The 12,211-nt window shown below is 36.8% G+C and overlaps 1 pseudogene; it reads left to right on the forward strand.

Annotated features, from left to right (window-relative positions):
- Positions 1-469: 469 nt before the first annotated feature.
- LOC147514885 (small nucleolar RNA R71) lies at positions 470-565 on the forward strand (annotated as a pseudogene).
- The last annotated feature ends 11,646 nt before the right edge of the window (positions 566-12,211 follow it).

Genomic DNA, 12,211 nt, shown 5'->3' on the forward strand with positions numbered 1-12,211 from the left:
CTTGAGGTGTGACTTGTTGGTTATTTCTCCAACCGGTTGGGATTTTGTCTCCAAGGGCGTTAGGTTCACTATTAATGGAACAAGCCTGTTCATAGGCTATAGGGCGATGGGGAGTCGGGATGCTCGGGGACTCAACGAAACTACATGGGTTTGAATTTACATTCATGGCGGGGATAGCCTTTTGTTGTCTGAAATGGCCTCTACCTTTTTAGTGAGTGATTGATTAGAGTTTTAAGCTCGAATAGTGTTTAATTTCAAACATACCGGGCCCTTAAGCGTATTAGTAGAACTAGTGGGCGGGGATATCATCACTACCCCCAATTATTATTCCGTTTAGTTTGGTCTTCTAAAATTTATAAGCCTCAGGGCTCCTTTACTTAAAACTACCCCCATTCATTATGTCAATGACTTCTTTATGGTGGTGTAGAAGACCTTTGAAAAAGGCCGCGAACTAACGTGTCTTTAAGCTAAGTTATGATGTGGACACTCTATAAGGAGATCGGTGAAACGATTCCAAGCCTCTGAAAATGATTCATGAGGATTTTGTCGAAAAAGAAATGAATCTTGGAAAGCATCTCATCCGTCTTTAGGGGTGGGTAAAATGTTCCATAAACAAATTGAACAAGTTTAGCCCATGAGTCCACAGAATTTAGAAGCTTGGCGGTTAACCAAAGCGCCGCCTTATCAGCTAAGGTGAAAGGGAATACCCTTAATTTAATTTGTTCCGCCAACCGTAGGATGGTGGAATGTTGTTAGGACTTGTTCAATCCTACGCGTGTCTTGATAAGGTTTTCATGGTCTAAACCATGAAAAGCGGGTAACAAATTAAAAATATTTGGAGGGATTAAATCCCCCATTTGGAGTCTGCTAGAGCGATGCAAGATTTGGGGCTATCGCTCAAGGCTTTGTAGAAGTCCGAGAGGAGTCTCTCTTTCTTCCCCATTATATCGGTGGTGTGTGTGAAATAGTAGTTAGAGGTGTAGTGGGTGGTATACTAGATAGATTTGATTGTTGATGTTGTTGTGTATTTACGTTCGGTTTTTGTTAGGCCGGACCTTAATCTCATGCAAGACTAAGTCGAACTTAACTAAACATGCAACACTCCAAACAATTACGATATACTAGTAGAAACCTCTAACGGAGATCTGCGAGGTGTGGAAGAAAGGAATACGATTCGTCCTTGCTTAAGCTTATGAATAAGCGTCTTGTTTACGCTTGTTTTAGTGTATAGAAGCGAGTTAGAACAATGAAAAATATGAAAGATCAAAGTTCGAATCAAAGCGCCGAAATTCCGGAAAAATCAGCTAAAGCGTGGCCGCTTCTCCTTGTGGTCGCTATTTCGATGTAAAGTCAAATTCTAGTAACTTAGCCGAATTCGCGCTTGGTTAGAAAGCGTATTCGCTTCGGTGTAAAGTCAAATTACACGATGTTTGGCGAATTCAGGGTATGGTATGGCGGCGTATTTCGATTGGTAAACGAAATTCCAATAACTTAGCGGCGGTCGCTCTCTCTCCTTTGCTAGCGCCAGCTCAGGTGTATTTTCTCGCGGAATTTGTCAAAGCTGAAATGGGCAACCACAGTATGAAACAACCAAGGGTGGGTGGGTTTAATGGGACTTAAAAATGACTACTTCTACTATGAAAACAATGTTAAAGTCTGCAGTGCAAGACTAAGATGGCAGCCATTTTGATAACTATAAAATGAATAGTTTACTACTGAAATGAGCGATGAATTCAAAACGTAAGTAAACTAAAACTTTTGTTTTACGAGTCTCAATTATCAAAGCTTCTACTCTCGATCGAATTGCACTAAGTGGAGTAGGAAGTTAGTTCCTCCCTAGTTCCTAGCATGGATTGTTTTCTAAGTCTAAGAAATCGATCTTAAGTCAATGAGAGCTTCTGAAAATGTTATGCTTCAAGGCGATGCAATATGAAATTGATTATTTGAATTTAAACTAAAACGAATGCTATGGAAATATGATTGTTTTGAATCTAGATAAAGGATTAGAGGGAATTGAATCCACCTCGAATCCAACTTAACAACCTAGCGTAGAATGTTGTATCTCAATTCTCCGTTCTTCTGGCGAGAATTTGAGTTCTAATCCCTAGTGTTCATGGCATTCCTACGGGATACTAACTAGCATGTGAAGTCGTCCACCCATTCTCATGGCGAAACCACGACCTTCTAGAGTGGAATAGATTCTACAACCAATTCTATACTAAACAACTAAGTTTTCATCAAGGCTTCATCAACCCCTCTAATGGAGGTTTTAGCCTTGAGTCATCAAAACATCATTTCCCATATTATTATAACTAAACATAATATCAAGATTGAAATTTACTTAATTTAAACAATAATGAAATCTAATTTAATGACTAAAATGAAATAAGGGCCAAGAATTGAAATTAGATCTAGAATTGGAAATGACAAAATCGAAATTAACAAATAGCTATTTATTTATTAATACTAATGAAGAACTATGATTCTAATAGTTTTAATCTAAGACAAGAATTTGAATTGAAACTAAACTTAATTAAAACAATCAAATCTAGATCTAGAAGCTATTCTAATGGCTACTTTCTATTCTAAGCTATGTACCATAATTCTCTACTAAATAATCTACCATTAACAATGAGTTAAGCTTTTGTTTTTATACATCCAGATCCAAAAATCGTGCATGGGCTTGGAGCCATGTTTTGGGCCAGAGAATCAGGCCCGAAACCCAATTCTTTCGATCAAAAGGCCTCTTCAGCTAGATTCGGCTTCAACAGACTTTTCGTCTACTTTTCTCCCTCTGATTGGGTCAAGGCTTGGACCATTGCAAAGCTCTTTCGAGCCGGTCGTTTTGACATAAGGTAGGCCCAATTCAGGTCTGAGTCCAAAGATATGGCATTCGAAGTTCTAATTGACTTTTGTTCCTTTATCTCGCTAAAGTGGCACATTTACGCACATAATGGACTTTGAAGCCCTAAAAGCCGAATGCATAAAACACGTAATCAGTATTAACTCTTACTTATTATTCACATAATTGGTCTAACAGTATGATTATTAAGGGGCTAAAACTACAGTTTTGGGCTCTTATCAATAGTTAGACCTAGATTAGAAATTAGATTAGTAGCCTCCATTAATTAATTCTAGATCTAGTTTTCCTTAGATTTAATTAGTTTAATTTAATTAGTTTCATATCTTGTTTTTATTTAATTCCTTGAATGATTGTTCATCATTTAATTAGATAAATAAAATAGTTATTATTATTCAATTTCGATTTTTGTCATTTGCATTTATAGATCTAGGTTAAATTCTTGTTCTTATTTCATTCTTAGTTAATTAATTAGATTTCAATTATTGTTTAATTTAGATTAGTAAAGTTAGAATTTTGATATGATGTGTAGCTATAATTCAATGGGAAATGATGGGTTGATGATTCGAGGCTAAAACCTCCATTAGAGGGGTTGATGAAGCTTTGATGAAAACTTAGTGGTATAGTGTAGAAGCATTATAGAATCTATTCCACTCTAGAAGTGGAAGTGATTAAGCCATGAGAATGGGTGGACGACCTCACATGCTAGTTAGTATTTGGTAGAAATGCCATGAACACTAGGGATTATAACTCGAAATTCTTGCCGTAAGAACGTAAGAATCGAGATACAAGAACCTATGCTAGGTTATCAAGTTGGATTCGAGGTGGATTCAATTCCCCTCTAACCCTTTATCTAGATTCAAAAACAATCATATTTCCATAGCATTCGTAGTTTAAATTCAAATAATCAATTTCATATTGCATCGTAGTATAATTCCCCCTCGTAAAACTCTCATTGACTTAAGACTGATTAATTAGATTAGAAAACAATTACATGCTAGAGCACTAGGAGTGGAACGAATTCGTTACTCCACTCTATTTCGATAGACTTGAGAGTAGGAAACTTTGATAAACAAATAGTAGCATCATGATAAAGTTTTAGTTTACTTACGTTTTGAGTTTCATCGTTCATTTCCTAGGTAAACTATTCAATTTTAGCGTTATCAAATGGCGTCGCTGCCATCTTAGTTGCACTTTAGCATTGTTTTCATAGTAGAATTAGTCATTTTTAAGTCCCATTAAACCCACCCACCCTTGTTTGATTCATACTGTGGTTATTCGTTTCAGCGTTGAAAAATTCGGAGACGAGAATTACACGGGCTGATCAGCGCTTATAAGGAGCGGCGCTGCCCTATAGTAACGGACTTCGAGCGACCATACCTCATCTTGGCGTGACCATACCCTTTATGGACTTCGGTTGCGACCACCTCATACCTAAGCGACCACCACTCACTTATTGGACAAGGAGCGACCGCTTATATGCAAAATTTTGCGGATTTCTACAGTTTGTTTGAACCCGATTTTTAAGTTTTTTCAGTGTTCTAACTTGTTATTTACACTAAATACGCATAAACAAGACATTATTCATAAGCGAAGCAAGGACGCTATCAGGTATTCCTTTCTTCCATACCTCGCATCTCGAGTTAGAGGTTCATACTAATATATCAAGATTGTTTGGATTGTTTTCGTGTTTAGACTTAGACTTGCATGAGATTAAGGTCCAGTGGAGAAAAACACGAGCGTAATTAACCGTCAACAAACAAACATATCGAGTATACCAATCACTACACCTCTAACTACTATCCCACCAACCATACCTGACATAATGGCTGAAGAAAGAAAGACTCCTCTCTCCGACTTCTACAAAGCTTTGAGCGATAGCCCTAAATCTTGCATCGTTCTAGCAGACCCAGTGGGGGATTTTCGAATTCCCCCAAACATATTTAATTTGTTACCCGTTTTTCATGGTTTAGACCATGAAAAACCTTATCAGCACATGCTTAGGATTGAACAAGTCCTTACAACATTCCACCATCTTACGGTTGGTGCGGAACAAATTAAATTGAGGGTATTTCCTTTCTTCCTTAGGCGATAAAGGCGTCTTGGTTAACGCCCAAAGCCTAATTCGTGGACTTCGTGGGCCAAACTTGTTCACTTTGTTTATGGAACATTTTTACCCACCCCCTAAAGAAGCGGATGAAATGCTTTCCAAGATTCACTTTCTTTCGGAGAATCCTCATGAATCATTTTCGGAGGCTTGGAATCGTTTCACCGATCTCCTTCTAGAGTGTCCACACCATCACCTAGCAAAAGACACGTTAGTTAGGTGCCTTTTTCAAAGGACTTCTACACCACCATAAAGAAGTCCTAGACATAATGAATGGGGGTAGTTTCCTAAGTAAAGGATCCTCGGAGGCATATAAATTTTGGAAGATCGGACTAAAGCGTAATAATAATGGGGGTAGTGACGATTACTCCGCTCCGCTAGTTCTTCTTCAACGATTAAGGCTACCGGTATGTTTGAGGTTAAATCGGATCCTGAGCTTAAAACTCTAATTGAATCCCTCACAAAAAAGGTAGAGGCTATTTACGTACAACAAAGCCTATCCCGTCATGAATGTAAATTCAAATCCATGTAGTTTACATTGGAGTCCCGAGCATCCCGACTCCCATCGTCTATAGCCTATGAACATTCTTGTTCCATTAATAGTGAACCTAACCCCGCGGAGACAAAATCCCAACTTCGGGTTGGAGAAATAACCAACAAGTCACACCTCACGAGGTACAATAATCAATATGTTAGGCCAACGCACGGTTATAACCAAGCTCCACCACAACAAGGGCGGGATCGGGGTAATTATAATAATTATAACAACAAAGCGCCAACCTCGACAAGGTCAAGCACAAGGTCAATGTAGTTATAATAATTATAATGCTAATAGAGGTATCGTTCCGGTAAATAATAACTATCACAATCCAGTATAAATAATCAACGAGATAGTTCCAGTTCGATCACCAACCGTGACTACTACACCCACACAACCGATCGTCTTGACACCTTCATACAAGTGAGCCAACAACTTTTCCAAACCATGGCTCAATCTAACCAACACATTCTACAATTTAATAATTTAAACCAACGGTTAGCCCAAGAGAAAGACCAAAGGCGTGTTTTGCGGGCCAAAGCGATACCCAACCCTAGAACGACAAACCGCGACCTTTGAGATAAACGGTAATACTAGTATGGAAACTACAACCGTGGGTGAGCTAAATGCCATCACCACTCTCCGCTCGGAAGAGTGGTTGATAACAAAAGTAACTATGCCTATAGTTACCCCATCAAGATTCTCTACACCGATATGTCGAACTAGATACGAAATAGAAACCAAAGAACCTACCACCGTAGAGGTACCGGTTAAACCACAACCTAAGAAACGAGAAAGCCAAGGTTACACATCAAGTCGAGCCATCACGCTAAATATAGAGCAAAACCACTTTTCCCTCAGAAATTAGCCATGCTAACCGGGATACTAACTTTGAGGAGATTAGGAACATTTTCAAAAATCTAACGATAAACCTTCTTTTTCTCGGCTATCAAAAAACTACCTAACCACTAAGTTTCTTAAGGAGTTGTACCTTTTCTAGGCGTAAGACCAACATACCTAAAGGCGCCTTTCTAACCGAGCAGGTTCCAACTTTATCCGAAAATAATGGAATTGTTAAGTACAAGGACCACGGTTAGATCCCATTGTATGGAACTAATGCACCTTAGGAGATTCTCACAAGGCGACCCGAAGCTACTAGACAGACACCGGGCTAGTGTTAACTTACTCCCATTTTATTTGTATAAACAAATAGGTCTAGAGGAGATGCAACCTACTAAAATGACATTGCAATTAGGCGATCGGTCTATTAAGTATCCTAAGGGTGTGGTTGAAAACGTCTTTGGTTAAAGTCCAAATTTTTACTACCCGGCCGACTTTTTTATCCTCGACCACGAAGTCACTAACGACTCTGTACCTATCATTTTAGGGCGTCCCTTCTTGGCTCTCTTGCCAACGCGACTCATAAACTGCCGCGATGGTTCGATGTCCTTGTCCTTTGGCCATCTTTGTTGAGGTAAATGTTTTCAAAGCGAGGACCGCGATCCGATTCATCTACTACAAAAATGGCGAGGTTAGCATGATCGAGCTTAGCTCAAGATTACTTCAAAAATATGTTTCGGAGAAACAGTTAACAAATTCCTTTCCTTCGAAATTTCGACTTTAACAATGACTCCCTGGTAGTAGACAAAATCGAAGAAGAATTCACGCAACTCTTTTGCACCGCTTCTTTACCACTTCACGAGTCCCCTTGCCAACAACCATTCATCCCTTGATGCTATGATGAAAGATGAATTTTTCAATCTCTATCCCAGGTGATCCTTTTGACCCACCTATTGAGGAATGTCTTGCATATATCAAGATTTCGATGATATGGACTTGAGAGCTCTAGGCGAGAATCATTCACCTTCCATCACCAATATTCCCCACCCTCCACCTTTTCAAAGGAACCTCGAGTTTGCACTTTCGATCCTTTAGTTTTCTCCCGTGCTTCATGATTTTTAAATCCACCTAGTAAACAAATACTTCCCAAGGATAAACCACTTTACACCTTCATTTTTTTTGACTTGAGATAGGTCCCCTAACTACACCATGAATGAGTTTTGTGCTAAACCCACATCCTCATTTTTCCATGTTTTTTCTCTAAAACTTATCCCAATCCACCATATCTTCCACAACCATTCACTTTTCCACACTTATTCACTTGGACACCTCTCGTTCAAAGATGAAACATAAGGTGCATGCTTTCGGTTATGTTATAGGTCTATCCGACTTCGCTTTCATTCCACTAGGTCAAGCGTCGTAGGAAATCTTGGTGCTTGATTGTGTTTGGATATGTTTTCTGTAATATTTATTTATGGAACGATCCACAACTATTTCAGTTGTTGATATATGATAAACCTGCATATTCATACATATATTTAGATAAAGTCTCGAGTATCGACTATAAGCGATTCAATTTTTTGTGTTTGGTGCATTTCCTTTCATTTCCATATATTAGTGAATGCACCATTCAGACAACCGGCCCTCCCTATGGAGTGTGTGGTTGTAAGTACGGATCCTAAGTCCACGGTTCACATAATTCACGTTTCACTCTTGCATGTTTTCTTGGTTTTGAGTCATGTTTCTCTATGGTGTGAATTATGTCTTTATGCTTATTGTTTTCCTTTATATTAAACCTAATTCATAAAAAGTAAAATAGTTTAAAGCTATAAAAATAGTAATCTAGCAAGTCTCGAATCGACGACCTAAAAAGACCCAAGTTTTCGGAAACAATACCAACTTTACGGGTATAGGCCAAACAAAAATTTCAAACTTAAAAAGAGTTTTCCAATTTTGTTTGGGGGTGTGGCGATTTTGGTATTCATTTCAAATCTTGTTGCCACCCTAAGCCTGTCATGTTTACTCTAGTAGAGTTTGTGTTAGTTAGTGCAATGCAGTTTAATTGTGCTTCATATTATCATATCATCTTTACAATATTTACATTCACAGTCTTTTTTTTTTTTTTAACGTTCTATGGTAAATTCTTTCCTTATCTCTTTACACTTTGAGGACAAAGCGTTCGATTGTTTGGGGGTGGGATAGAAACATTTGCAAAAATTAGACACTTTTAGGATGTAAATTATGCACTTTTATTTATAAAATGTTAAAAATTATAAAAATTAGTTAGTTACATAATTTAATTGTGCTATTGAATTGTTTCATGAACCCCTTTCTCCCAATTGTTTGGGGATGGTATAGAAACACGATGTAAATGTTAAGCACATATTAGGTTGTATATTACGTATTATTTGTCTTAAAAATAATAAAAATAAAAATAAAAATAAAAAGTTTATGCTATACACTTAGGAATATTGGTATTGTTTCTTTCTCTATGCTCTTAATAATCTAGAAGTCTCAATGTAGCTTTTGCATTAGAATAGTTTTTAGAAACTTAGGTTAATATGTAGGTAATAATCTTTGCATCTATCTATAAATATATTACATGAGTATCTATGATTGTTTGGCATAAGTTTAAAATCTAGGCTAGAGTACTTATTCTAAAATCCTATGAGAATATAGCCTAAAAGCCTTATATGAGTGAAACATTTGAGAAATGACACAAAGGAGAAGTATATTCGAATAGAGAAATCACACGTCCCACTTGCTTGACCACTATACCATGTCCTAAGAGAGAATTTAGGCCCTTTTTGGATCGATATAGCTAGAAATTCTGACCTAAGTATATTTCCGCTAGTCTCCCCACTGAGCCTTTCATTAGCCCTTTCATAAACCACAAATCCTTTAACCTGTTACAAAACAAAACAAAATAAAAAATTCAACCTACCCAATTTAGATAAGTCTGAGAATAGAATGAGGAAGAAAGAAGAAGAAAAACACCCGCGAAAACAAAAAGTTAGTTAATTGCTTCAGAAAATAAATAAAATAAGTTTCCATCCAAAGAAAAGAAAAATAAAAACTCCAAAAAATAAAATAAAAGGAATCAAAAGCCAAAGAAAAAGAAAAAAAAAATATGGCTAAGGATGGAAACAAAGTGTAGAAGCAAAAGTAAATAACAAGGTTTTCTCTAGTTACATAATATGAAGACTCTATTATCTCAGACTTGTCCTTTTTGAATATCCATTTCCTTCCTTCTTAAACCATCTCCTAATCCCCAAAACACCTAATAAAGACCTCTAGTTCAATTAGGAATAGGTTAGTGTGATACTAAGTGGCAGATGTGTTTGATCGACTTCGACTTCCTTGTGTGTCATTGAGATTGTAAGGTAAAGTGTGCCCACTGCGCACTAGAGTAGTGATAAATGTAAAATGAATAATTTACCTACGAAATGAACGATGAATTCAAAACGTAAGTAAACTAAAACTGATCTTTTAATCTCGATTATCAAAGCTTCTACTCTCGATGCGAATTGCACTAAGTGGAGTAGGAAGTTCGTTCCACTCCTAGTTCTCTAGCATGGATTGTTTTCTAAGTCTAAGAAATCAGTCTTAAGTCTAATGAGAGCTTTACGAAATGTTATGCTAACAAGACACGTTAATTTAAATAACAAGATATAATAAATAACAAGATAAAATATAAACTAAAGTTAATCTACGAAAGCTATGGAAATACGATTGTTTGAATCTAGATAAAGAAATAGAGGGGAATTAAATCCACCTCGAATCCAACTTAATAACCTAGTATAGATTGTCGTATCTCGATTCTTACGTTTTCACGGCAAGAATTTCGAGTCTAATCCCTAGTGTTCATGGCATTTCTACCAAGTACTAACTAGCATATGAAGTCGCCCCCACCCATTCTCATGGCCGAAACCACGACCTTCTAGAGTGGAATAGATTCTACAACGATTCTATACTAAACAACTAAGTTTTCATCAAGGCTTCATCAACCCCTCTAATGGAGGTTTTAGCCTTGAGTCATCAAAACATCATTTCCCATATTATTATAACTAAATATAATATCAAGATTCGAAATTTACTTAATCTAAACTAAACAATGATTAAATTCTAACTAACAACTAAGAAATGATAACCAACAATAATTAAAACTAGATCTATAAATTGAAATACCACAATTGAAATTGCTAAAATAACTATTTTTTATTTATCTAATCAATCAAGAATAATGATATTCAAAGACTTAATCTAAAACAAGAATTGAAAATGGAACTAAAACTTAATTTAATTAATGAAAACAGGATCTAGATTTATCTATATTATTTTAGGTCTAACTAGCTACCATTAACAAAGAGCTAAGCTTTGGTTTTATATGTTCGATCCAAAAATCGTGCATGGGCTTGGAGTCATATTTTGGGCGGAGGATCGGGGCCCAAAACTCAATCTTTTCGATCCAAAAGGGCCTCTTCAGCTGCAGTTGGCTTCAGCAGACTTTTCGTCCACTTCTACTCCTCTGATTGGGTCAAGGCTTGGTCCATTGGAAAGCTCTTTCCGAGCCGGTCGTTTTGACATAAGGTAGGCCCAATTCAAAGGTCTGAGTCCAAAGATATGGTCTTGAGGAAGTTCTGTTGTCTTTTGTCTTTGTTTACGCCTCCGTGGACTTTGACTTTTCATCTTTTGACCAGGGCTTTACAAAGGCTTTGTCTTCTTGAATCTTGGCCTTTAATCACCCGAACTCCTTAGTAACCAACCATTGCTCCTTTATCTCATCAAAGTGGCACATTCACGCACATAATTGACTTTGAAGCCCGAAATACATAAAAACACGTGTCGGTATTAACTCTTTACTTATTACTCACATAATTGGTCTAAAAGTATGACTGCTAAGGGGGTTAAAACTACAGTTTTTGGGCTCTTATCAACCACCCCAAACAGCATTTTGCTTGTCCTCAAGCAAATATGAGAAATTAGCATAAGTGACCAAAAATGGAGTTATCTACTCTCGTCTCCGAGTGCGATTGCATTGACCATATCACAACAAGGGCTTTAAACCACTAGAAATTCCCTAGTGGGCCGAGTTATAACCTCGTGAGAGAGTTTTCGATGAAGGTACTCACAAACTTCATCTATACTACAACGACTAAGAAATAAAACTATTGTTTTCTCCTTCATGTCTCAACTATCTATACATCTCACTAGCAAATACATAAGAATAACCCGGTCGAATAACCACTAGCTAATATATGCATAATAATCAATCATCTAAAATAAACATATAACAATGAGTAATACTATGAAATGTAATAGCAGGTCCGTTTACGAAAACTTCGGAATAAGCGTCCTTAAGTAGGTCCTCACATAAATGTCAAGACAAAACCACTCGATTTTTCCACTCAAGTTTTCTTTGCTCCGGTTAATGCGGTGGGCACACTTTTACCTTACAATCTCAATGACAACAAGGAAGCCGGAGTCGATCAAACACATCTGCCACTTACTATCACACTAACCTATTCCTAATTGAGCTAGAGGTCTTTATTAGGTATTATGGGATTAGGAGATGGTTTAAGAAGGAAGGAAATGGATATTCAAAAGGACAAGTCCGAGATAATAGAGTCTTCATATTATGTAACTTAGAAAACCTTGTTATTTCCTTTTGCTTCTATACTTTGTTTCCATCCTTAGCCATATTTTTTCTTTTTTTTCTTTTCTTTGGCTTTTGACTCCCTTTTATTCTATTTTTTGGAGTTTTTATTTATTTCTATATATATATATATATTATATATATTTTTTTTTTTTTCTGGATGGAAACTTCTTTTCTTTTTACGAAGCAACTAACTAATTTTTGTTTACC

Source organism: Coptis chinensis, chromosome 2 (genome assembly GCF_015680905.1).
Source record: "Coptis chinensis isolate HL-2020 chromosome 2, ASM1568090v1, whole genome shotgun sequence".
Taxonomy (NCBI): domain Eukaryota; kingdom Viridiplantae; phylum Streptophyta; class Magnoliopsida; order Ranunculales; family Ranunculaceae; genus Coptis; species Coptis chinensis.